The 26,833-nt window shown below is 44.4% G+C and overlaps 1 protein-coding gene across 1 annotated transcript in view; it reads right to left on the bottom strand.

The window, feature by feature from the left end:
* The window catches only part of WWOX (WW domain containing oxidoreductase), a 982,828-nt gene that overhangs the window by 36,900 nt on the left and 919,095 nt on the right, over positions 1 to 26,833 (bottom strand). The window lies entirely within an intron of this gene.

Below are 26,833 nucleotides of genomic sequence, written 5' to 3'. Positions count from 1 at the left end.
ACTGCCAGCTTCCCACCCCAAACCCATTTGCATTTCTTACTGAGCAAAGAGCTAGATTACGTTTGCCAGCCTACCTTGCAGTTAGATGGCCACGTGGTTAGCTCTTATCAGTGGGATTGTCTGAGGGCAGTAAGTGGTATCAGCCAGCTGGTCACGGATAGCCACCGGGAGAACGGAAACACGAGGCAGCTGGAGCCTGGGTCCCTGAATCACTTTGTGGAACGTATCTGCCACTGGCCAGGAACACCCACTTCTGCTGTTTCTCAGGTGAGAAGTACAGCTTTTGGGACGTGAGATATTATGCCTTTGGGGGGCTATTTGTTATTGCAGCCCAGCTTATCCTAACCAATAAGCTCATGATACAGATGTGCAAACAATCCACATAAATGTCATTTCCAGACTATGTAATAGATGCTCTCTGCGTACCTTGAGGTATGGGTACACAAGGGAAGAACCTATAGCTGAACTCCGGGGTCTAGGAAAGTTTCAGAGAGAAAGTAACATTTCAGCTGAAACTCAAAGGCATAACGCATAAGGGATTTGACAGGCAAGGATAGAGGGAGGAAGGGAACTCAGGTAGAGGTTAGAATATGACCGGAAGCTCAGAGATGGGAAAGGATGTGGCCAGTGAGTGGAATGGTGAGTAATCAGAGGAGCGGGGGGGCAGGATGAGTGGGCCGAGGGGGTGAGAATGAATGGGTACATTAGGACCACACAGTAGAGGGGCTCACAGAAGAATGGGGGAATCATATGATTAACTCTGTGAAATGATCTTTTTGTTACATATCAGTCCCAGGACACAGAGCAGGCACACGAGTTGCCTATGACGCTACCCTCCTTGATCAGGATCAGAGCAAGTCCTCGCTGGGTCGTGGCCATCGCTGGGTTAGATTCAGCCCACAGAAGGCCATGAGTTCCGTGAACTAGCGTCTCCACTCCCTGAGATGCCTTAGCCCAGGAACAAAGAGTCAATCAAGGTGAAGTGAACAATCTACCTAGTCATATCCATACAGCTAGAAATAGACACAGGTGGTCCCCATGGTTTGTGCTGGAGGAGACCAGAACGACCAGACGCACAGCTACGTGGCTGACCTGGTGGTCACGTGGAAATATAGACAAATCCCAACCAAAACAGACGTGAACCTGCACAGGGAATTCTTAACACAGTGTACAATAAGCGAAAGCGACTGTTTCCTGGCTTCAGAGGAACTAGGTTTTGTCAGAGCCAACAAGGTGAATTTCAAATTTTCCTGGAAAATCTAATCGCTGAGCAGTTTCCAAATGTCTTCCATGCATTCAAGGAATCAGTAGGGCATGTTAAACATGAGAGCTGTAAAGCCAGAGTTTACCGACCTTTAGTCTAGCTTGGTTTGGGGTTTTAGCTGGAGTCCACATAGTTTGCTCTGAAGCCCAAACACTAGAGACGTGGGATGAACGGTGCACGTGTAGGTTTTGGACAAGGCTGGGAGGAGGTCAGAAGGGGGTAGAAGTTAATAAGAACGAATCTGCTGAGGGAGAAGCAGACACATCAGTGTGAGACGGATCCAGGCAAGAATACCAATTCTTCAGGATTACAGCTAATAACAAATGGGATAAACTGGGCAGAATAAGAAGCATTTATGCAAAATGGCACCTAGAAAAGACTCAATGAAAGCTACTTTACTCAGCCTCCCCTTTTATTCTTCTTCATGACTCGGTGGGAACATTTCTGCTAATGTTATCAAATGCATTACTCAACAGCTTCTGAAATTTAATCATGAGTCGTTTTGGTTAATTTCCTAAACGAACACACCTGTGTTTCATTCTGCCTCAGTCCTTTGGCTGGAAGTTGAAATTCACCGGATATCAGTACACTCTTAATCTGGAAGGATTCTTCATGACCATCCAGGCCGGGCATTAACTATTGTATTTTGGGGGAAAGACCATTTTTCAATAACTGCCTGACAGTTAAGGCAACAGAGACAAGTGCACATCACAGCACTGACAACCCAGAGGCGTTTCATCCTGACGTTTAGTGCTCAGCTGAGTAATGCGTGCTTTCCGCAAGGACCACAATGCCTGTATCGGCGTTGCTATTAACCTGCCCCTCAGAACTTTCCACTCTACAAAGCCAAGGGACTGAAGCTTCACAAGACCAAATTCAAGTAAATAGTCTGGCTAGATGTGAGGGCTACTTATAAATGCTTATCTCGAAAATACAATATCCAGCCGTTCACAAGTTTCCACGAGATTTTACAGGTGACACATTTTAAATCAGACTTTTTTCAAATCATAATGGTAAAACTTTTAACATTCTGAAAAGTGAAAGAAGTACCCAGGTATAGAATACATTCCCCTCTCTCCTCTCCTCCTGTTCATCTTTCTTTAATATACTTCTAGCCAGAGACTACATTCCATTTTGAACTCCACCTTTGTCATTAAAACTTCTATGATGAGTATTTTCCCCAACTGTCGTTGGATTTCAGTGGCTCTCTAACATCCTGCTAAATAGATCTACCATGATTTACGGAATCATTCCCCAGCTGCTGAACCTCTAAGTTGATTCTCAAGTTTTACTGGGTGGGTTATTTTTTGTTTGTTTTTTGCTTTGTTTTGTTGGTTTATCTCCAAGATAAACTGGGGAGCTTTATCTTGCCTTGACAATTGGTGTCTGTGAGCTGTGGTCTCTTTTTGTGTCTTTGAAGACTGACTAAGGGAAGCAGGTTATGAAGCCTCCAGGGCTGACCAGTTCAAGTATTTGCCTGGAACACACTGAGCTTCTGATTCCAGGCTTTGTCTGTTAACTCATTTGGGTCCTGCATGCGGGTGAGTGAAAGAGATCCACGTGGGCCATCCCAATAATCAAATATCTGAACCGATGACTTCATGTGCCTGAAACACACCAGGCTTTTGTATGCTTCCAAGACGTTCATGGATGGTTCCCTCCATCTGGAGTGTGCCCTTCCCATGCCTCTCAGGAAGGCCAGGAGGGGAGCCGATGAGATGAACCGATAGGGTCCACTCAGCAGTGACATACATGCATACGGACACGGGCCTGGAGACATGCACACCCCTGTGTTTCAAACGTGACGATCAACATGGTTTTTATGCTGGAGAAGACTTCTCTGGAGAGAATCCTGGATCTCTCTCCAACACAATGAGATGAATTCACCACGGCACTCAAGTCATAATTTTACACTTCAATGGCCTTTTCTCTCTCTCTCTCTCTCTCTCACACACACACACACACACACACACACACACACACACACACACACACACACCACAGAGAAAGAAGCCAACCATGTCTCACAGTCTATTTTTGCCATTGGTAGTGAGATTGCCCAATTCCTGGAGAAGGCAAACACGTACCTAAACAAGTTCCAGAAGTTCTATCTTAGGGTAGAAATCCTGGGCATGATTCATATGGATACATCTACTCAGTGAAGAGCAGACACGTGCTAAGGGCCTGCTCTGAGCCAGGTACTGAGTGGGGGCTCTGGGTACGCGGATGGGGGGTGGCCGCCCTCCAAGAGTTTGTAGCCAAGCAGAAACACAAGGCCTTGTGGGGTCTTAGCCACAGTTTAAGGAGGGCTATGCACTCCAGGATACATGTCTCTTTGCCTGATTCTGGAATCTGTGCTTTCTGCACTAGAGCAGCTGCATCTATTACACACCTCTTCTGTGCCAAGTACCATGCATGGCACTGGGATACATACGGTTCCTGCTCCTAGAATCTCAGTGTCAAGTGGGGAAATAGCAAACTAAGGACATCATTAGGGCAATGAGAAGAGTTCGCAGAGTATACAACCAACCACAAGGACCCCAAGCCAATGCAGCCCCTGGCCTCAGCCTGCTACCTGGTAGCAGATCACAGCCACACACTCACACAGGGGACAGTCTCATCCCTGCCCTCCGTCCACAGGCTCTGCAGAAGCTCCGCGCTCCTAAGAGCTGGGATGACCTGCCTGACTCGTGGCAAACTGCCAACTGCATTTGTAACCCAAGCCTGTGTGGATACAAAAATGCAGGAAGTCATCTTAAAAGGACGCACTAATTAGCTTCCTGGGATTTCAGATTTTAAAAGCTTTTGTGATCGAATTTGTTTCGGTCATTTTTTTGGAAAGGATTCTGAAGATCGGTTCTGCTGTCAAGACATCAAAAAACAAACAGGAAAAAAATGAGATAAACTTCCTGGTTTCCACACGGAACGCTTTCAACGGGAAAGGAAGGAAAGCATTCGCCGATGTGTTGATAAAAAGCAAGATGACATTAAAAGGCCACGATGCACATTGCAGGACCAACCTCTCTTGGGAGGCTTGATCTGACATTGAGTTGCCCTTGAAAAGCACTGGTAAGCCCCCTGCAAAATCAGCACCCACTGTCAGAAGACCTGAGGGGTACCGTTTTCATTTATATAAAAGATTAGGAAAAATGCAAGCAAACAAAAAAAGAATTTTTAAGTTCTGAGTAGAAAAATGATGTGAAGGATCACAGAAGAATTATTCTTATCAGCCACCCACCACTATTTTCACTAGGAATGAGGACAGCTAATAGCGGAAAGGGTGTATATAATAATTATATTTGCTCAGTGTGCAGGAATAAATAATAACTAGAATACTACACTATTACAGAAGTACACAATCATATTATTCGATGGGTCCTATAATTGAAAGTCACTATCGAAACACTTCCTTATAGAGTTAATCCCTTCCTCTGTGTAGCCCCTGAACCTTGTCTGTGTTTTCCCTGGGGTGCACACACCCCATGTTGTAATGATCTATTAGCACACCTGTCTTCCAAGCTAGCCCGTGACCCTCCAAGGCCACTGCGTGAATTCCATCCGTCTCACCTTCTGTGTGCCTAGCACCAGGCCACCAGCAAAGAATCACGATGGAATTGAACGTAGGCCGTTTCTTCTTCAAGTTCACTTCTCTAGGCTGGCTAACCCTTTGGTCTATTCTTGGAAACATTTCCCAACATCTCACATTTTTCTTAAACTGGGGAGTGTGGGGAATATGGAGATAAGTCAATGTATTTACCATTTGCAGGCAAGGCGCTAATAATCACCAACCCACAGGAATCTGCAAAGACGTGGCCAAAGTCAGGAAAGAATCATGAGCTATTATCACCCTCAAACCTGGAAAGGCCTCATCTCCTGCTTACATTTCTTTTTTTTTTTTCCAAAAAAGGATGACCTTGCAAATTACAGCCTTATAAATTTAACTTCTAAATTTGGAAAGATACTAAAGAGAAAAAAAAAAGTCATGAAATGAGCTTGCAAAATCTTAAAGAGGGCATTTTACTATAAAGGAGGAAGTAGCTCTTGATTGTAAAAAGTAAGTTCTGTTTTTTCTGTTTTGGTTTTTTTTTCTCTTTTTTTTTTTAAGTAAAATTTTTGTCTTCCACAACGGGTTCATGCAATCATTTGCTCCTAGGTAAGTAATTCGTAGTGAGATTTAATTTTCTTAATCAGCCATTACTTTACAGCATGAATAAAACTCACTGACTTATGAGACTGGTACCATCTTTATCCAAAGATAAAATTAAGTGGTGATATCAGTTTGGTTGTAAGTTGCTCCTGACAAGAAAAAGCATTAGGAGGCAGAGGAGGAGAAGGCTTTTGGAGTCAGACCTGCGTCAAATTCCAACTTTACTACTTGCTAGCTGGGTGGTCTTGGGCAAATCACTTCATCTCTCTGATCCCCTCTTTCCTCAACTATAAATGGGAGATGACGACAATACCGTCAGGATAGTAGTGAGGATTCAATGAGATGATGTTTGTAAAAAGAAACATAGGGCATTCAAGAGAGAACTGTTTCCCCTGGGAAAACATGGATAGATTGGATGACTGAAGGGCATTACAGAAACTTCTACCAAGATGGAGGCAAATATAAGAGATCCCAACTTGTCTGATCTGGTTTGTGCTCATATAAAATCTCCTTTTGGGAGGAGTAATGAGGACGTCCTTAAAATTGTGATGCCCTTTATCCGGAGAAAGCTCTAATTCGAAAAGATACATGCACCCCAATGTTCATAGCAGCACTATTTACAATAGCCAAGACCTGAAAGCAACCTAAATGTCCATCAACAGATAAATAAAGAAGATGTGGTACATATACACAATGGAATATTTCTCAGCCATAAAAGGAATGAAATAATGCCATTTGCAGCAACATGGATGGACCTAGAGACTTTCATACTAAGTGAAGCCAGACTGAGAAAGACAAATGTCATATGATATCACTTATATGTGGAATCTAAAATATGATACAGATGAACTCATTTACAAAACAGAAACAGACTCACAGACATAGAAAACAAACTTATGGTTTCCAAAGGGGAAAGGGGGTGGGGGAGGGATAAATTAGGAGTTTGGAATTAGCAGATGCAAACTACTATATATAAAATAGGCAAACTACCGAGGTCCTACTGTATAGCACAGGGAACTATATGCAATATCCTGAAATAAACTATAATGGAAAAGCATCTGAAAAAGAACACATATATGTAAAACTGAACCACTTCGCTTGTACATCAGAACCTAACACAACATGGTAAATCAACTATACCTCAATAAAAAAAATCTTAAACATAAAATAAAATGATTTAAACACACACACACACACACACACACACACACGACTGTGATGTCCTGCAAGTGAGCAGTGGGGTTTGGTCTGCAGAGCCAGGTCTGCTGAGCTACCTGGGACGGTTATTACCATAGGGTTTTTTATTTTTCCCATCTGTTTTTTTCCATCTTTATTTCTGGGTCCAAGATCCCTGTACCAGGCCTGCTCTAAGAACTTCCCTAACAGATAGCAATTTCATCTAGAACCCTCTCATTGTTGACACTCAGGAAAAGGGCGCAGGGAGGATAAGGGAAGTCCCCAGGGTCACAAAGGGAGTCCATAGCAAAGCTGGGCTAAAACCAGGCCTCTGACTCTTGATCTGGGTCTTTCCAACCACCCTGCCCACCACCTGTTTAGCAGGCCCAGTCTGACTGCTGTGTATCTTGATCACTCTCCTTCCTAGTTGTTGGCTGGGACTCGTGCAACTGTTTCTGGCTTTAGCTATTTGTGTGAAGCGGGAAGGATGAAGCTGAAATTCCCTTCCCGGTCCTTGATTCTGGGCTGTGAGGGCTTTCCCTGGCTTCGGAAGGACAGCGGGGCGAAGGAGATACCAAGGAGGCCTGCCAGTCCGGTTTTTAAGAATTCCAAGAACGGGGCTCGGGGAGACCCTCTCCTCTGTGGCCACAGCCAAGCAGCATTTCTACACGTTCCTCCAGCTTGCAAATGGAGAAGTCAAGTGTCACCTGGCAAGGTCACTGCAGTTTATGCATTAATGGTGTTTTCTGGCCTCGGTCTTGTGATCTCTTTTTGTGCTCTCTAACCCATAATAGGCCTCACACACGTGACAGGATAAAAATAAGCGACAGTCCAGAGTCAGGAAAATCGAGAGCCAGAAGCTACTGCCTCCAAAATGGGAGGCTTTGGACATATTTCATGTCTCCGGGTCTCAGTGCATCTCTTCCATGGGCAAAATCTACGGACTTTTCCGAATCGTGAAATGAAGGTCTCAGTGCGCTTGTGTTTCTAAAACAGCTATAGCATGTGCCTTGCACACGTGAATTCATATATATAGACTTTCCAGAACTTTCTCTCTAAAGAAGCTCTGGGATCAAGATGTTTTACTGTAGGCCAGTTTTCAAAATGGAAGAGATCACATGATGAAAAACCTTTCACATTTTTTTTTTTTTTGGCGGTACGCGGGCCTCTCACTGTGGTGGCCTCTCCCGTTGCGGAGCACAGGCTCCGGACGCGCAGGCTCAGCGGCCATGGCTCACGGGCCCAGCCGCTCCGCGCGCATGTGGGATCCTCCCGGACTGGGGCACGAACCCGTGTCCCCTGCATCGGCAGGCAGACTCTCAACCACCGCGCCACCAGGGAAGCCCATATTTTAAAGGTTTTCTTCCCAGACATCTTTAGTTTTCTAAACTGTGAACGAATTAGAAGCCACATTCGTTCACAGTTCACAAACTGTGAACGAATTAGATGGAGGTGGGGAGAGACCCAATTCTGGTCTCCGCTCGGATGCAAACAAGCTCTGTGATGCTGGGCAGGCGGATCGACTTCTCCAGGATTCAGTCTCCGTCTGAGTTTGTGTAGGTTTGTGGTTGGACTTCTTCTCCTTCCCTGAGGGGCGCTGAAGAGTGACCTGTGGGATGACGGTGCCCGGGGTTCTAGTCGGCCTTTAGAAGACTTACTGATCACTCCCTGTCTTCCTCTGTGTTTATAGGCCACCCAGCCTCCACTCTTGGGTAACAGGGAGCTTGAACGGGGTGGGAAAGCCGGAGAAAGAGAGACTAAAATAACAGGGACTGAATGCCTCCTGGCTATTCCAGCTGCACATGCGCCAGCTAAGTCCCTGGGGGACGATTACAGTTGCCTGAGAAGATTCCTTAACTCTTTCTGTAGAAAGAGCTTAACGAACAGTCTAGTGCCTCAGAAGATGCTGAGAGGTATTAAGAGCAGGGATTTTCTGTAAAATGGGGCAGCCGCTCTGGAAACAGCTTGGCAGTTCCTCCAAAAGTTAAACATAGATTACCATATGACCCAGCAAGCCCACCCCTAAGTTTATTCCCAAGGGAGATAAAAACCTATGTCCACACAGAAACCTGTGTTCACACCAGCATGCATCACAATAGCCAAAAGGCGGAAACACCCCTATTGTCCGACAAAGGATGAACGTGTAAACAAAATGTGGTATATCCATACAGTGGAATATTATTCAGCCATTTAGAAAAGAATAAAGGACTAAGTGAAGTAAGTCAGGAAGCAAAAGACAAATACTGTATGATATCACTGATATGTGGAATCTAAAATGTGACACAAATGAACTTATCTACGAAACAGAAACAGACTCATGGACATAGAGAACAGACTGGTGGTTGCCAAGGGGGAGGGGGTTGGGGGAGGGATGGAGCGGGAGGTTGCGGGGAGCAGATGTGAGCTTTTTATACAGAATGGATGAACAAGGTCCTACTGTACAGCACAGACAACTATATTCAGTATCCTATGATAAACCATAATGGAAAATATAAAAGAATGTATATATATGTAAAACCGAATCACTTTGCTGTACAGCAGAAATTAATACAACATTGCAAATCAACTCTACTTCAATAAAAAAATATTGATTATAAAAATAAATAAAGTACTGACACAGGCTACAAGTGAGATGAACTCAAGAACATTATGCAAAGTGAAAGAAGCCAGACACAAAAGGTCACGTTATATGACTTTTTATATGAAATGTCCAGAAGAGGCAAATCCATAGAGATCAGAAGCAGATTTGTGGGCAGGGAGGAACAGGGAGTGATTACTTAGTGGGTATGGGGTGTTTTTCTGGGATGAGAGAGTTTTGAAACTACAAGAGGTGGTGGTTGTACAACATCACAGATTTACTAAACGCCACTGAATTGTATAGTTCGTTTTATTTTTTCTTGAGATACGAACTGTAGATTTTAAATGGTTAATTTTATGTTATGAGAATTTCACAACTTTTAAAATGTTTGTAGAAAAAAGTAAAAAAGAGCAGAAGTCATTGTGGCCTGAGTCTGAATCTCAGCTCTGCCTCCTTTGATTTGTGTAACCTTGGGTAAGTGAGGCAGGCATTCTGGGCCACGGTTTTACTGTCTTTAAGTTGGAGAGAATGAGAAGACCCAGGACCCGTGAAGAATTCCATGAGATGCTAGACAGCAGCAAAGCACCTAGTTCAGGCCCAGGGCACTGTGGGTACACGTAGGAGTTGGTTCCCTCCCTTCTGCTCTATCCCCTTATGTCTGACCTGCCCTAAAAGGCACAGGCCAACCCAGATCTTCATGTCATTAGGTGCATGTTTCGGGATGGACCTAGAGATTATCAAACTAAGTGAAGTAAGTCAGACAGAGAAAGACAAATATCATACGATATCACTTACATGTGGAATCTTAAAAAATGATATAAATGAACTGATTTGCAAAACAGAAACAGACTCACAGACATAGAGAACAAACTTATGGGGGGGTACCAAAGGGGAAAGGCTAGGGGAGACTAAATTAGGAGGTTGGGATTAACAGATACACAACACTATATATAAGATAATCAACAAGGACCTACTGTATAGCACAGGGAACTCTACTCAATGCTCTGTAATAACCTATATGGGAAAAGAATCTGGAAAACAAAAGATATATGTATACGTAATAACTAAATCACTTTGCTGTGTGCCTGAAACTAACATAACATTGTAACTCAACTATACTCCAGTATAAAATAAAAATTATTGAAAAAGGATGAAAAAAGCACTAGGAACCATATGACAACCACACTTATTCTCACTATTCACCAGTGGAACTGTTAGCATTTTGTCATATTTGCTTCATTGCTTTCCCCCCCTTTTTTAAAAAAAATAATGGAATAAAACATTTAGATGAAGCTCAAATTGATGCTGTCCTCCATACTCAGCTCAGTATCTCTTTTGAGCAAATAAGCAAGTCCATTAACGGGTTAATACGTGGAGAGATAATTGATTCATTCAACTGGGCTTTACTCAGGGCCTACTATGAGCAAGATATGACCTACAGGATGCAGACACAGCCTTACGGGGCTTTGTTTTAATTAATAATTTGAGCATGCAGGGGAGGTGGCAGTTCAGAGATACTAAAAGACAGCGGTCACCATGTGCCCTGGTTAGCTCACTGTATTAAATAAATAAAATCAGTGGTTTGCCTTCTGTACTTAGATTGCCATTAACCAGCACAACTCAAAAGAACAGTCCATCTCACATCTTTAAGACACTCGCTACCCAGCAATTGTGCTGTTAGGAAATTTCAAAATAGGGGCTATTGCCCAAATGGTGTGATTTTGCGCTCTCATAGATCTGCTATGGGAATCAAATTAGCTAACCTGAAAAAACATTTGGAAAATAGAACGCTAGACAATCATCCCCAGCGGCTCTAAAACAAAGGAGGATATGAAGTGAGATGGGGTGAAGAGGAGACAAAAAGGGGACCAATCTGAAAACTAATAAGAATTTAAAATACAACCTCTGAGGGGAATAATGCAATTTCATCCTCCTGTGTGTCAGGAACTGAAGCCTGGAAAAGCCCGGTTGAAACGCCCAGCTTGCTGAGATGGGAGGAGGGGTGAAAAGTAGGGAGAAGACTCGGCGCTGGGCTTTCAGAAGTGACTCAAGTAAGTATCTTTGTAATTTCATGTTTCCCTCAAAACCAGATGATTTGTTTGCACCATAAAAAAAAAAAAAAAAAGGCAAGAATGGACTATGGCAATACCCCGCCTTGTGTGAACATTATGTGGGAGAGAAAGCTAGTTCATGCTGCTGGGGATACAGTTTTTTCAAAGGAGATCACTGTACCTGAAATGTAGGTAGTTATAAAAATGGCATTAATTTGCTTAGACCGAGCGATTTTCACAGGAGAGCAACTAGCAGAAAACATTATGAAAATGTCCGAGAGGACTGGTAATTGAGTTGATTAGTATGACCTTGGTTATGAAGGTAATAGAAGAGGGACCGGTGCTCAGACTGAGTTATAACCCTGTTCCCGGTTCAGCGACAGAGTGAGGGATGTAATTTGTTCAGGCTGACTCGGAGTAGCCAAGCCTGCCTGTGACAAAGTAATACAGTGACTAGCCGAGCTTGGCCTGCGCTTTTACCCTGACAGAGTAAACAGGACAGGGTCAAATAAGAAATGATGGACTGGGCTCGTGCACTGCTTCTCTGCTTCTCTGAGCTACCGGCAGCATCTTCTGGACAGTAAGCCCCAGGAAGCCCTGAATTACTGAAGAGGGAAAAGGACACGACGGCTCCCCAGGTGAAACAAAACAGAGCAAAACACCAACATAAACAGAGAATAAACAGCCCGCAAAGGTCTACACTGAATTCACTCCGGCTCTGTTTTCCGTAGTTTTTAAAGGCATTTATGAAGCAATATGCCACTGCCTGTGGTGGGAAATTTAGCTGCGTTAATCATGAGAAAGCATCCTGGGTCTGGCTCCAAAGCCCATGTTCTTTCTACTACACCTTCTTGAAAAAGGCAAACTTCTCCCAGTAACACACACACACACACACACACACACACACACACAGGAAGTTAACTCCGCAATCATAGATTCACTGTTGTTAACTGGATAGGGTCAGTGGATACCAAAGCGCTTACACTAAGTATAGAGAGTCACTAGCATTGTAACTGTTGTACAGAAGTTTATGTCACAGCAGTTCTATCCACTTTCATAGCTGTCATCACCTTCTTTACCAAGTTCACTGGAGGAAGAGATCTTAGAGGGAGCCTGGGATGACTGGTACTCCAGAAACAGCTATGGCACCCACAGAGCCCCTCAAATATAGGTTAAAAGTCTATACACATGGGTCTTGAGCATCTCACGTACTATTCCTAATGAACGCGTATCAGATTTGAACTAGAGAGTTTTACTGGGAAAATCACAGCAGGGTATCATCATGCACACTTTTTTCCCTCTCTGGGGTGTGTGTGTTTGTGTGCATGTGTGTGTGTACGCGTGTGTATTTGTATGTTTTATGAGTCTCCGATTTCAGGGCTGTGGCTACATAAATGACAAAGGACCCAGAATCCCCTGTCTCCTTGCCTCTGTCACCATGCTGGCTGACCCTCTAGTGAAAACGATTTGACCACCACATGCGAGTGGAATAAATTATCGCTGACACTCCAATATTTAATTATGCAGCTGTCAGAGCGGCCCTTTTGAAATTCATTTTAATAAAGTGGGAACTTTCCCTTTCAAGGTTAGAGTGAGGGGAGCCACCTTTGGTGTCAGCTGGAGGTCTCCACCATGAGCTCTGCATTCTTGTTCTGTTCGCCTGTCACTTGGCCTGATAGAAGGGCCTGATAACAGCTCTGATGCCTGGTGGCCTCCCCCCGAGCCCCACCCCATCCCTGCCTGAATGAACATCCTTCATTTAAACCCACAATAATGAGGACCTCAAAGTCAGAGAGGCAGGCACAAGGGCAGCCTGGAGGGGGCAAAAATGGCTTCTTGTTATAAAATTCACTCCATGTGGAAGTGGCAATCTAAAAGCAATCATGGCCATCTCCCCGTTTTAACTGGTTAACCAGAAATATTTAACATGGTGGAAGGGGAAAAAAAAACCCAACAAGCCCGGGGTAACGTGAGGGCACCCAGACACTGGCACTCCTCCGTTGCTTTGGCCCCAAACTCGTGAAAGAGAAATAAAAGTACTGATTTCTATTTTGCTATAAAATAGAAAACAGTATTGTAGTTTTTGTAGTTCGGCTTCTGGGCCATAAAGTTGCACTGAGGAAATGCTTTTATTTGCCAAACGGAATGTGTGAATGGGATGAAGCCTGCCTACTGTGTATGTGCCTAAAGTCTGTGTTTAGCTTACGCTGCTCACTGTTTGTACGTAAACCATGCCTACAAGGACCTAGAGAGGAAAACGTGGGTCGGGCTAGAAAACGCAAAAGAGACTCCCTCTAGACAGCCGGACTGGTGCCTTTCTTCTCTCTTCTCTTCAATCTCTCTTCTCTTTCCCTTTCTTTTATTTTTCACACTACATTCTCTCCCTTACCTTCCTTTTCCTTTTCCTCTGTTCCCCCCCACTCCTCCCCTTCTTTCTCTCTCTTTAATAACATGATTAATATTTATTGATTACTGACTGTACGCTGGGCATTGTCCGAAGTTCTCTGTATGCTTATCTCTTGCAGGGCTCCAAGCAACCCTATAAATTAGGTGCCTTAATGATTGTTCCCATTTTACAAAACTGTTCATTTTACAAACTGAAGCTCAGGGAGAGATGAATGGTCTTTCTCGAGATCACCCAGACAGCGTCCAGCACAACTGAATCCAGACAGATGCCAAAGCATCTAAGATATTTCACAGTCTGCTGTGTTGGTTTATTTTCTCTTTCTCTGGTCTCTTCCTTGCTAACTCTTTCTCTTGCTTTCTTCCCTCCTCCTTCCTTCTCTCTCCCCCGATCTCTCCTTCCCGGGTTTGTATACACGTGTCTCTCATGGAATATATAACAGCTCCAAGCGAATGCACACAGAGACCCGGCTCATACACACATACTGTAACGCTTGTCAACAAATACTGATTTTGGAAAGAGGCCTCGTCCTGTGCACGTGTTTGGATAAATGCCTGAAAGAGGACGTGCATGTGACTGTTGAAAGGTGCTGTCTTTAAACCATAAGTAATAACCAAATCTGCCCATAAGCACTTTTTCTGGGAGAAAACATTCTTTTCCCAGAGGCTGGGAAGGTGGATCCTGAGATGAATTACAGAGAAACAGGAGGCAGAAAGCAATACCTGTGCCTTCACTCCACAGCCCTCTGAGGAGACCTGCTTTGCAGAAGGTCAAGGAAGGACCCCCAGACCCAGCCAGGGCTTAGAGCCAGCTCCCTCAGCATGGCCTCAAGTGCAGCTGATATACAGGGTGCCCTTTTCCTGAACTCTTGAGTTTCTTAATGGGGACTCATGATAGCTGAGGATACAAGGCCTTGGCATGGCCTGGAGAAATTACAAGGGCGAACTTCACCCCTCCCTAGGCCTGCTCTTAACTGTGTCCTGTGTCCCAGGATCTCAACCCCAAGGGTTCCCTGTTTCACAAAGGCCAGTGATAACTGAGGCCATCCATGCCCTGCCATGTTTGCCATCCATGTTGCCCATTAGGGGGACACCAGTGCTACTGAGATAGCTTGAGAGTTAGTGTCCTATATATGGGCTCCAGAAGAAGGCCCTGAACTTGAGAGAAACAAGCAAGGGTGAAGGGGAGTAGTACAATCCGTGCACCTGTGCACGTTACTCTGATCTGCACGGCATTGGCCCCAAACTTACAAGACAGGAAACTGCACTTCCAGGAAGAAAGTTCCTCCTGGGAGCCCCTGCACCTGTCACATAGGAAGCCCTCCATGAGGGTTTATCGAATGTAACTCATACCAGCATTTCATCAACCCAACGACAAGTACAAAAACGCCTCTCAGTCCGTGCAAACAATTGTGTAAGATCAGACGCCTTGGTTAATAGGTAGGAACACTCAACAAGAGATCGGGATAGTTTGTGGGGTGAACCAGTGACCAATTCAAATATCACTGATGACTTAAAGCTGCCCCCGCCCCCCAAAAAAGGACAAGTATAGGAGACAGGTGTCCTGCCTCTGGCCCTGGCTCCTGCCAACTTATTAAGATATTTTGTACAGGTCGAGTCACATCTCCAGGCTTTGGCCGGCCTCTCTGGGGCCTGGGAGGGAAAAGGAAGGCCCAGGGCATCCTACCTAAAGTGACAGTTGAAAGGTAAGCCAGGGAGGTGGCAGAAGCAGCATTTGTGAAAGTGAAGAATCTAGATGTAACTTGCTCAGAAACTTTTTCATTTCTGTTTCTCTCTCTTTCACTCTCTCTCTCTCTCTGTGTTGAGCCAGTATTCGTTGGCTGTTTACTGTATGTGGCGAGATTATGCTCTGGGCTTCCCTAACAACCTTGAGTGGGAGGGAGGCGCTGTAATGACCTTCATCCTACAGATAAAGAAACTGAGGCTTAGGGAGCTAACTCATTCGTTCAAGGTCATTTAGCTTATACAGGATGGAGGGAGGATTTGAAGTGAGCGATGCTTCACCCCACCAGCAGTGCTCTTAAACTCCATGCCATATTTCTACCTCTTTTCCTTGCATCCTGGAAGTGAGTCCAGAATTGCCTCTACCTATACTTGGCAAATCTGTTTAATGCATTCTATGTTAAATAATACACAGATGTCTTTTGGAAGAGGGGGGAAGTGGTGCCCTTTACCTGCAATGCTGACACAATCATAGTAATAAAAATAGTAATGGCAGTGTAATACCAGCAGCAGACACCTTTATCAAACTAGATTAGGTAACAGGCTATATTTGAACATGTATGTGTATTGTATATATTTTATGTACGTATGTATATGTGTATCTACACACACACATACATATACGCACATACACATCTTTTTCTCTAATCTGCACTATTTTTATTCCCATTTTATTACTAAGGAAACCAAGGCTCAGAGAAGCTAAATATCTTGCTCAGGATCATATGGGAGGTAACTGCAGAGCCAAGTCTGATATATCCATCTACCTGACCCAAAGCTATTGCTCTTGAAAGAAAAAAATAATTAAAATAACCCCCCCCCCAAAAAAAATACTTCCACAGTGCCTCTATGCCACTTTAGAATTTATATAACTGTTTCAAGTACACAGGTTCATTTGATCCTGACGACAACCTTGTGAGTAGCTATTACTGATATCAGTGTGGAGTATTCATCCGACCCCGATTTTACAGATGATGGAATCATGGGGCTGCAGGTGACGTGACTTGCCCAGGGAGCTGCAGCCAACAGCAGGGGGAACTGGGACCAAAAACCAGTCCTCAGACTTGTACTCATCGTGTCCCATCGTGTCCCCCTTGCTCGACGTGGAAGAGCTTGCCCCTGCCTGGTGGCTCTGCGAGCCAGGGACATCCGTGCATCAAGACACTCCTCCTGGGACTTCCCTGGTGGTCCGGTGGTTAAGAATCCGCCTTCCAATGCAGGAGACGTGGGTTCAACCTCAGCCCGTGCACTCTAGAGCCCGCGTGCCTCAACTACGGAGCACGCGCACTCTGAAGCCCACGCACTGCAACTAGAGAGCCTGAGCGCCTCAACGACTGAGCCCGCACACTCTAGAGCCCGCCTGCGTGCCGCAAGAAAGATCCCAAGTGCCGCAACTAAGACCCGACACAGCCAATTAAATAAATAAATACTGGGGAAAAAAAAAAAAAAAAAGACACTCCTCCCGCTGAGGTTCTCAGAACTGACAGCTTCCATCTTGAACAAATAGCCTAGCGCTCATTTGGATGTTCTTGGCCTCGGGTGTAGGGCCCCCACTCCAGCAACTCCTTTGCCAAGTGAATTTAGACAATGTTCTCAATGCCAGTTCTCTCGCTGCAAATGGGAAGAGACTTACAAAGCAGCTGGCAGCAACCGCCTGTCACAGCTTCTGCAGTCAGAAATAATGATGGGTCAAAGCCAGCCCCAAAGCCCAAAGCTCCCCAGGTACGCATCCCGATGCTAGGAGTCCGAACGCCCCTCCTGAGCGGACCCTCTTCAAAGAGCAAGTGTAGCATCCACCCCCAAGATGACAAGCAAAGCCTGGAGGGCTGGGAGGGAGAAATAAATCCTGACTCAACGAGGAGAAGGATTAAAAAGTCACCTAGCATGAGGAGAATTCGCACTCCACAAATTTTTCTCGACTGAGTAAATTTAAAGAAATAAAACTAGATTGAGCATGCGTTTAATACTGGCTGCTATCTTTTGCTCTGCTCTGCTCAGTGGCTTGTTAAATATGAAAAGATTTGCCCTGCAAGGAGACACAGGGAGAGGCAATCTCTGAGGAACTCATCAGATACCCCGCCCCTCCTCTTTGTAACCTGGGTGAGATGGAGAGTCTTTTTTTTTTTTTTTTTCCTTCCATCACCCGAGTGCCCCGGTCTTGTGTACAGGTCTCAAATACGATCATGGTATCACCACTGTCTCTTAATAAAAGGTGTGATATAAAAAGCTCATTCGAGATGCCAGGAGTTTCCCTTTCTGACCCTGGCTGCCTGAGAGGCAAATTGCATTAGAAAATGACATGCCATTCATCTCGTGAGTACTTGCAGGAACATTTAGCTAATTAAATGATTAATAAATTTAACACTGCTTTATAATTTCATTTAGCTGTGTTGGAAATCACACGGTAAGCTGCGTATGCACCGAATGAGATTAGGTGGGAGTGAGGGTTTCGGAGGCTGCCCTGGTAATTGAGATTAGTCTATTACTATGGTGACCTTTTTAACTTTTATATTCTCTTGTTAAAGCGAAATAAAATTTTATTCACTTTTAAGGAATATTTACTTAGAGAAATTTACATGAAATTAAAGAAACACGGAGCCCAGAAGCCTACTGGGGCCAGAATCCATGCACTGTTTCCTTTGTAATTTTCAGAGCCCCTTGAGGAAACTATCCTTAAAAGCCGGAGGCAGAGTGAAGAACTGTGTGTCTTTTAGGCAGATCATTCATTCACTCAATGAATGCTGAGTCCCTGGTTATATCCTGGGCACACTTCTAGGCCCTGGTACTATAGCAGTAAACATGCCCCAGGTCCCTGCTTTCCTAGAGCTTAAACTGTACCAGAGAAATACACACAAGAAGCAAATAAATAAACAACAAAATAACAGAGAGTCATAGTAATAAAGCGCAATGTAGAGAATTAGACAAGATGGCTTCTGTAGGCTGGGGAGCTAAAGAAAACCTCTCTTCAGAGGTGACAATTAAGCTGAGATCTGAATGAGAAAAGAGCAACCAGCCATAGAAAGCTCAGGAGGGACAGCACACCAGAACAGAGGAGACTGAGGGTGAAGGTCCCGAGGAGGGAACGCATGAATTTGGTGGATTCAAGGCACAGAACGGATGGTGAGACTGGGAGCTAAGAAGCCGTAGGAGTTGGTGATGCAGCAGATGTAGGAAGGGTTAGACTAGGAGGGGCTTGCTGACCACAGAAAGGACTTCGGACATTTTTCAGTCGGTGTAGTGGGAAGCCGTGAGAGGGTTACCAGCAGGGCACTGGCACCATCTGTCAAGTGATTCCATCTAAACTAAGGGCTTCTGCAGCCACAAATAAGAGTGGGACTGGGGCTACCTCCTAACTTTTTGAAGAACAAAAAGACTTGCTTCTCTCACCTTCAGCCTCTGTTTTTTTCCTTTTCTTTTCTTTTCTCTTTGGCCGCACTGCGCAGCTTGCAGGATCTTAGTTCCCTGACCAGGGATCTAACCTGTGCCTCCAGCAGTGAAAGCACAGAGTCCTAACCATTGGACCACCAGGGAATTCTCCAGCCTCCTTTCTAAGCTGTGTTTTTTTTTCAACTGAAAACTGTACTTGCTGGTCTGACTTCTCTGTTCTTTTCTCAATATGGTCAGCTCTCCATATCTGTGGGTTCCACACCCGCAGATTCAACCAACAGTGGATCAAAAATATTTGAAAAAAAAAAAAAAGTCCCAGAAAGTTCCAAATAGCAGAACTTGAATTTGCTGCATGCTGGTAACTATTTACTCAGCATTTGCATTGTATTTACAGCTACTTACATAGCATTTACGTTGTATGAGGTATTATACCTAATCTAGAAACGATTTAAAGTATATGGGAGGAGGTACATTGGTTACATGCAAATTCTATGCCATTTTATATAAGGGACTTGAGCGTCTGAGGATTTTGGTATCCATACGGGGGGGTCCCAGAACCAGTCCCCATGGATACTGACTGGATATGGTGCCTTGTGGTCCCAGGTGTTTTGAAAATGTTTCCGATTATCCCCTTCTTTACAGTTCTTCTCATCCAATTTTCGCTCTCCTCATCCATAAAGTCCCAAAGTATATATATATATTTTTTTCCTTCTTTTTTTTTTTTTAAGATCTTTATTGGGGTATAATTGCTTTGCAATGGTGTGTTAGTTTCTGCTTTATAACAAAGTGAATCAGTTATACATATACATATGTCCCCATATCTCTTCCCTCTTGCATCTCCCTCCCACCCTCCCTATCCCACCCCTCTAGGTGGTCACAAAGCACCGAGCTGATCTCCCTGTGCAATGTGGGCGCTTCCCACTAGCTATCTATTTTACGTTTGGTAGTGTATATATGTCCATGCCACTCTCTCGCTTCGTCCCAGCTCAAAGTATATATTTTTAAACTTCAGAAGTCTCTGCTTGGTTCTCTCCTGTATTAACCATGTCTTTAGTTTTTCTGTATTCTGATGCTTTGACATCTGAGCCCTGCTGACCTCGGAGGGACTGCCCCTCCCAGAAATCGTCAGTTCCTAGAGACAACAAACAGTTCACCTGAGCCTTTCAAATGTAAATCAACCAATCCTGAACCTAGACTCCAATCCCTTTCTTTCTTGGGCTCTCAATTCCTGGCCACTATCCCTCTGCCTTAATCACCCCAGGGCCAGGTACCAGACAACTAGGGGAAGGCCCTCCTGGCCAGAGCCTGCCGAATTTATTCAGACAAGCCAATCCTATGTCTGCTCACCCTGTCTCACCTGTTGCTTCCTAAAGAAACCACAATAAAGGCTCTTGTCCAGTTTCAATCTCTCCTGACTGACACTGGTGCTTCCCCAAATGCCCTCCCCTCCATGGCACTGGGTGTCCTGTTCTCGAGATCTGTTGAGAATCGCAAACTGTCTTTGCAATGGCAGCTGTCTTCTGATATGTTGGTCGTACTGTACCTAAATGATAATAAAACCTACCTTTCAAAACATCTCCAGATCCCCAGTCTTGCTGCTCATCAAATAATAACACTTACGGAGGTCTTGCTATGTGCCAGATGCTGTAGAGACAGGATTGACCTTAAGTGACTCTAATTTAATCCTCCCTCCTACAACCCTGAAAAGAGGATAGTTTGGGGCCATTTTATACATGAAGAAACTGAAACAGAGTTTATGAGACTTGCCCAAGGCCACGTGGCTCTAAGTGCTAGAGCTGGGAGTTAAACCCAGAATAGAGATGGTGTAGTTCATAAATTAAGAGAAAGAAAGATCAGTTTCCTTCCCGATGAAATGAACTAATTTTAAAAACTGCATGTTAACAGATGCTTGAATAATTTTGCTCTGTCTTGTTGGACTGTCCCGCCAAACTTGTTTGGAATGTGCTACTGCAAACTGTTGCTCAATCCCTCTCTCTGCCTAGTTTCTCATCCAGGCACATTTATCTCGAATTCCACTTTTTCCCTAATTCCTTCCCTTCAGTTAATATAAATACTCAGAAAAATGTCTAAAGAAATGTCCGGGGCCATTTTACCTGGTGTCTTGTGCCATTCTTCCAGAATGAGGGCCAATTCCTCAGAATACCGCTAACAATCATCAAAGAACTTCACGCTTCTGATGCTTTCACATTTTGCAAATCTACGTATTCAACATTGAAAGTTTTTGCTGTTAGTTGTTGTTGATTTTTTTTTTTTCCCCTACCAGCCCACAGAGAAGATGAAATAAAAGATCTTCCCTTCAGCAACGTTTAGAGTAGTTTCAATTTCAGGTAATTAGGCATACATCCCTTGGATATTCTTAAGACTCTGAACACATACACACCCTTAACATTTGAAGCCCTGTGATACCTGCTGTAAACTCTCAAATTTGTGAGCAATCACCTTTGTAGGCAGTGTTTCTGGAAAGTAACATCTGCGTGTGATTCACACTTTTTTTTTTTTTTAACTTGTTAATTGTCTGGTTGTTAACTCTGCTAATCTTACGACACTTAAGAATTCGTCATTCTTCTTCCAATGTCTTCTACATAGCGTGCAAAATTTGGACACACCTGTGTAATTAAAATATTTTCTGCTTAAAAAAAAAAAATCCCAGTTGTTTGGCTTACAATCACACATTAGCACCTGTTAGTAGTAACAGATGAAGTAATGAGTAGCAAGAACATGCACATCCTAGTTTTGAAGAAGTGGTGACCTGCCTGATTTTCTAGAAATTGCAAGCTCAATATTTTACTTTTTTATTTTTAATAATGATATGACGATGTGAGTTACAAGTGCTTAGATGCTTTAAGTATTTCCTTCATCTTCATTAGATGCTCAGAAATCACCAGAGAGACTTGTGCCTAGAGTTTTTTAAGCTGGAATTCCTCCTCCCTTCTTCCCTTTCTCCCTCTTTCTTTTTCAAATGTATTAGTCCACTATGAAACCTGACACCACACTAGGCACTGACGATAAGAGAAGAAAAAGAATTCTGTCTTCCTAGGAGTTTACAGTATAATCCTCTCTATTCAAAATGTGGCTCATGGACCATCCTCATTAGCATCCCCTGCGAGCTTGTTAGGGATGCAGAATCCACATTCCATCCCAGACATCCTGAATCCAAATCTGTACTTTCAGGAGGACCCCTAAGTAATGCGTAAGCACGTTAGAATTGGATAAGATCCTCTAGTTCAGGGGGCTGTTATCTCTGACAAGCAGGCCAAATCTAGGCAGCCGTCTGGTTTTGCTGTTATTGTTGTTTACTTTTTACTGTCTATGATCTAGGAATGTTTTTGACATTTTAAATGGTTATATTTTAAATGGCTATATGACTACTTAACCTGCTTTGATAGCCTCCATTTTGTCTCTTGGACTGCAAACTCTAAACTCTTTACTTTGTGGCTTTTTAAGTGAAAGTCTGCTAACCCCTGTTCTCGAATTTAGATGAATGCAGAACCCAAGGTATGAATGAAGGCACAGATGAATGTTATCTTTTGAAACAAACACGGCACTGAAAATATCTGTCAAACTGCCAAGTGTCAGACGTCAGAGGAACGACGATATGTTTTTGTGTGTGTCTATGTTTTGTTGTTTGTTGGTTTTTACAAAAACTGTGACATGTATTCAACAGGAAAATTGGCACTGGAAGCCTGTATCTTGGAACAAACTTATAAAAGCTACAAGTGTAATATGAATTTCACAGCCCACACTCAGAGATCCATCAGGTCCTGAAAAGGCAGTTCTCAGAATCAGAAGAACCCCAAAACATGAAAATTACTGCAACTGGTTCCATCAAAGTTCATATAAAAGTAATGAACAGCAAACTAAAGATGGCTGTTCTACCACACATATCCACCTGCAAAAGGGCTGTGTTTTTAGATGTTGCAAACTTTTAGTTTTTCCAAATTAAGAAGGCACAAAATTGCCATTTACTTTCTCCATCACTTCAAAACACAAGAGCGGTTACTGTCCTTTCGATTGAATTAACCTTTTTTGGTAGACAGTTTTATTTTTTAACATGTCCATAGCCATATCTATCCTTTGGGGTGGATTAACTAAGCAAATGTTTGTTCGGGGCCAGTGCTGAGGACGGATAAGGAGAAAAAAGAAGACGAGACAAGAACTGAAATCAGAGAGGAGAGACAGGATGAAGCAAGAGCAGACAATCTTCAGAAAAAGAAACTCAAATAGGGAACAGGGGACAACATTTCCACAGCGTCAGTGACCTGATCACTTCCAGTTGACAATAAATAAATACTTGTTGCACTGGATTAAATTAAAAGGAGTAAAGTGGGTGTTAATTTGCAATGGCAAAACCCAAGGTGCCTACTTTTCATACCACGTAGGGCTCTGACATTAAACGAATGGGAGCCTGTTCTTTGAAGGTCATCTGTGATGCTTCAACTCAGCTGGTTAGAACAGGGGCCCAAGGGAACCAAAGTTCTCTGGATCGGGGCAGAACGCTTTGCTCTCTTTCCTCCCAAGCGCTACATGTTTGTGGAGCACAGTCATGGCTAGCATCAAGGATGACAGGACAACGGTGTGGACAGTCCAGCCTAGCCCATCAACAGGCCTGGAAAGAACCAGTCGAAGCTTAGGGGCTGTCACCTGGCCAAGAGCATCTCCCTTGAGTACAGATTACAACCTGATCTTTATTTGAATGCATCGCCCTGAAAGAGCAGGCACTTAAAACAAAACAAAACAAAACAGAAACAGGTGATATGAAAGTCTGCTTTAGCTGACTATGGTATTGGGGGGAATTAAGCAGTGTGCATGATGAGATTAAGGCCTTGTATGATTCCCAACTTACGATTAACGTCACAGCAAAACGTAGAGGGTCTTTCCTGCCTTTCAGCGAGGTAGCTGACGGCGTGCAGGGATTATTAGTATTGCTACTTAGGCTAATATACAATCTGAATTTCCAGAAATGCCATTACTGTGGGCTGCTCCCTAGGGATCTATGTATAATGGCAGAAGTTACTACCCAAGGACATCTCCCCAGCCCCTAAAGAAATACCCACAGACAGAGAAGGGCTCGGCATGGCTTCCCTCTCACTGAAAGGGCTGCTCAGAATGACTGATTAGACTCTTGACCTTCCAGAAAAATTGTACGGGGGCCTTTCCAAGCTGGAGACGGGAAGCCAGATGGGGCAGGGTTCAAATCCCAGCACCCGTACTTCTTAGCCAGCCACTCTACTTTACTCTGTCTCAGTTTCCTCCTCCTCAAATGGGATTTTTAGGAGGTTAAATGAAAAATACAGCAACTTCCTGGCACATAGTGTGTGCTCAGTGGATTTTGGGTTTTTTCGTCTTGTGCTCATAGAAACCGGGCCTTTATTCCTGGGGTGCATGCTGCCCCTCAGGCCCTTCCTGGCTTCATCTAGGAGCCTGTATTCACCTTTTTCCCAGTGTCACCTCCTCCAGGAAGCCTCCCCTGATGCTCTTGGGCCAGGAGCAGTCCCCACTTTCCACTGTCTCCTGGGCCTACTTCTATCCCTGCTTTTAACTCAAAGAATGGAACCCAGCCCCTCACAGTTCTATCTCCATGGAAGTGAGCTCAGAGGAGCTGTGTCCATCTTCACCCCAGTGCCAGCCCACCCCCGACACACGGAAGGTGCTGGAAGTCAGGTGAACTGGAGAACAGCAGCCTGTGCTCTGCATGCAATGAGCTGCAGTTCAAGTTTTCTGCTCTCGTGGGGCATGGCTGGGAGGGTGTTTTTAAAGCTCAAGTTTTTGCTGCATGGCTTTGCCCCAGACCACTCTTTTGCTCTTGATTCAGGAAGAAGCCTGTTCAGCCCAGACTTCTGCTTTAGTCCAGTCGGCCTGTGCCCTGCTCTGCCCCATCCATCATCTGATCTGTCAGCGTGGCTCAGCTAATCCTGCTCGTCAGGGCCTCTGGGCTCGCACAGGGGAGCGATGCACGCAGAAGTTCCAAGGCAGTGCTGAGAGAAATGAAGTTCCTAACCAGCTTTCCTTTTATAGGAAAAGGTGGAAGACAACCTTCTCAATGGTACTGGAGGAAACAGCCCAAGGTGTATGGCAAGATCAAGGCCTTCTATGATACCCAACTCATGATTAATTTGGTGTCAACGAAACCTAACTTTTCCCCCTTATCATAGGGACACTTTGTTGCCTTTTTAAGACTCAACCTAGATACCTTCTGCTAGTCACATGTGATATTTCACGGCTAAACCACCAGAAAAGATAAATAAAGGCAATTCCCAAATCACAGAGGAGAGAATTATAATCACATTAGAGTCAAAACTTGAAAATCAAGGCAGGAGGCCAGGCTTTTTCTTGCAGTTACAAGAACTCTGGGATCACACAGACCCATCAGATGGCTCTAATGGGTCAGGGGCCTGTCAGGGACCCTGCAGGGTGTTCTGTGACCAGCATGACCCCAACACCAAACATCATGGCAACTGATTTCCTTCCTTGAACCGCAGGCCTGGCCTCCATGTTCTGCCTTATTTCGGCGAGAAAGGCAGGCGGTCCACAAGCCGACAGTGAACCCAGGCTTGCCCACTTCTAAATCTCATAATTACATCACTATTTGTAATGAGCCCGAAACCAGCCCTCAGATGTGCAAAGGCCACAAGCAAAAGCACGTCTTCAGCCTGGATGCTAATCACGCAGAAAGAGGGGTACTGGTTTCTGTCCTCTCCCTTCCCAAGCCCCCGCCAATGCTGGGGAGCACCTGGCCCACTGTAACCACAGAGAAGGTGTACGTGCTCCTACTGCCTAGAAGAAATGAGAACCTACAGACTGGGGAGACTCTACCCCACACCTGCTTGATCTGTTTTTTTTTTTTCTGGTACGCGGGCCTCTCACCGCTGCGGCCTCTCCCGCTGCGGAGCACAGGCTCCGGACGCACAGGCCCAGTGGCCATAGCTCACAGGCCCAGCCGCTCCGCGGCACGTGGGATCCTCCTGGACCGGGGCACGAACCCGTGTCCCCTGCATCGGCAGGGGGACTCTCAACCACTGCGCCGCCAGGGAAGCCCCGATCTGTGTTTTTAATGACCTCTTGGTACTCACCGCAAAGGAAGACTCTTCACTAGGAAGAAACCCCAAAAGTAGTGACAAGTCAACAACTGCAGGGAAGAATGTTCCAGATTTCGAATGCTTAGTGGGATCGGGTATTTAGGACATAGCGCCACTTTTACAGTTAACTCTATGATATAGAAAAAGCAGGGGACGCATTTCCTGGGGAAATTCGTCTTTCCTCTTTAACATGAAAGGGATAGATGTATACATTTAATAAACGTGCCAATCACAGGTTGACTTTTATAAAATGATTAACTTTAAAAAGGGGAAGTAATTATTTGTGGAATGTTGTATGAAGCTCAAATCAGGGGAAATGGAAAAGGGCTGAAAAGCTAGGGTGAAAAAGTCTTCTATGTCAGTGATGGCACAACCTGCAGGCTAAATCTGGCCTGTGGATGTATTTTGTTTGGCTCATTCCAAGATGGCTCATGCAATAAATTCATTGCCAACACTTAAAAATTGGATGATTCTACATTTCCAGGTTCTCTGGAAAAACTGGAAGTTCTGGCAAAACTGGACTAATTTTTACTTGGCAGAATTCAGCTGGAGTTTAATAATGGCTGCCCCTATACACAGTGCATGGACACAACCCTTGACACTTTTCTACTGTCTTCTATACACTGGGGGCAGTGCCATTTATCATGTTATACACAGACAACTTCATTCATTTATTCCACCCGTCTGGTACCTGTAGGCATCTGCATTTGCCCTATTCTATGCTATATAATTATTACTTATTAATAGGTTGTTTTATTAATTATTTGGTTGTACCGGGTCTTAGTTGCAGCAGGCGGGCTCCTTAGTTGTGGCTCACCAGCTCCTTAGGTGCGGTACATGGGCTCCACAGTTGCGGCTCGCTGGCTCTTTAGTTGTGGCATGCGAACTCTTAGTTGTGGGATCTAGTTTCCTGACTAGGGATCGAAACTGGGACCCCTGCGTTGGGAGAGCGGAGTCTTAACCACTTTTTATCTCCAAGTTCCTGAT

Source organism: Delphinapterus leucas, chromosome 20, assembly GCF_059928025.1.
Source record: "Delphinapterus leucas isolate spDelLeu-1000000601 "Yukka" chromosome 20, BTC_Dleu_Yukka2, whole genome shotgun sequence".
In the NCBI taxonomy this organism is placed as follows: domain Eukaryota; kingdom Metazoa; phylum Chordata; class Mammalia; order Artiodactyla; family Monodontidae; genus Delphinapterus; species Delphinapterus leucas.
The sequence above is the reverse complement of the archived record's forward strand: the minus strand, read 5'-3'. Positions and strand labels throughout refer to the sequence as shown.